Source organism: Acyrthosiphon pisum, chromosome A2, assembly GCF_005508785.2.
Source record: "Acyrthosiphon pisum isolate AL4f chromosome A2, pea_aphid_22Mar2018_4r6ur, whole genome shotgun sequence".
Classification (NCBI taxonomy): Eukaryota; Metazoa; Arthropoda; class Insecta; order Hemiptera; family Aphididae; genus Acyrthosiphon; species Acyrthosiphon pisum.
The window spans coordinates 16901861-16903471 of NC_042495.1; positions in this window are offsets into that span (position 1 = coordinate 16901861).

The window sequence follows — 1611 nt, forward strand, 5'->3', positions numbered from 1 at the left end:
TTATATAAATAAAGTGAAATTATTTTTAGAAAAAATCTAAATTCAAATTATCGTATGGATAAGCTATCGAGTTTAGAAATACTTTAACGTTTGTTAGATTACAATGGTCAAATATACTACAATCTTTCGCTAACAAATTTTTACGTCGTTTTTGTAAACCAATTATGATAAATCGTGGTTTTTCTAATTTTGAAGCAGTTTTTAAATTCCATACAACTTTTTTAGTGGTTCCGAGTTCAGGATATTCAAAAGTTTCAAAAGATCTAAAAGGGATAAATAGACTTTTTTCTTTTTCTATAAGTTTCAATAATTTTAACCTTTCTTCATCGTCAACATTGATATGTGGGACCTTCCAGACTATTTTGTTTAAAACGACTTTACCTTCAGTAGCAGTTGCACCAGTTTTACAACTTAAAGCATTTAAATCGCTATGACTTCGAGTTAATATTAATTCCAATCTAGAATTCACCAATATTCTTTTATAGTCTTCAAACAAACCTAACCAATATTTCAATGGAATGCAAGCACTAAATTCACCTTTCTCATTTTCCGATTGCGTTGCGTTTTTAAAATTCCAACCAGAATTTTCATAACAATTATAGTTGTCTGGTGTACAGGATAAGTAACCTTTCAACGAGCTAGTGATTCCAAGAGCACGTGTGCTATCTACTTCTATCCCATTGATTTCCAATCGTATTTGTTCGAAGAGGAAAGAGTAACCGTTATTAGATAGTTTCACTTTGGTAGCATCAGTTATTGTTCCTTCCAAAAAAATAAAGCTTTCGTGTAGATATGGGTAGACATCCGTTTGCTGGATTGATATACGTATTTCATCATTATTATTAAATGATGTAGTATACGGTGTGTATGAATGATATTCAATTTTCGTAATTTTAGAATCCGTTTCGTACTGTGAAGTTATATCTAAAATATCACTCACAGGCATTCTGCTTTAATTGATAACCCAGAGCTTGTAAAATTTTTTTATTTTTTACCGTTAATTTTTTTATCTTATTTGATGTTGCTGGTAGCACTTTAGTCTTATGACTAGTTGTGCTGATCCGAAGTAGCGGGTTTATATTGAATTTCAGTCCCATCTCAAGACCCGTAACGTTTAATATGTAACACGATTGTCAATGCCTCACCAAAATTATCAATCGGATTATGATCTTGATCAACTAATTGAACGGTTATCGAATCAATATTTGTTTTATTCAATTTGTAATATATTAAATTTGACGGTGACTGAATTACTTTCGACCCTGTCCTTTCACTCGGGAAAAACTCATAAATCGAATGACTTTGAAGATGGTTGTTGAATGATCCTTGAGCTATATTGCACATTACTTTTATAGAATTAATTGTGTTTAAATTTACAGCTTTTTCCGATCGAAGAATTTCATAGTATGGCTTATATACTCGTTTTTCAAAACCGAATACAGGTGCTATACTATATGGATACTCAAAGTGTAGTATCCCATTACATTTTATATACGATCTGAAATCATTAGGATCAACAGTAATGTCGAATGTTAAATTGGTTAAGTTTTTCTTATTATAGACATCTATTTGCTTCTTAACTCGTTGCTTAATATCTTCAATCTCATAACA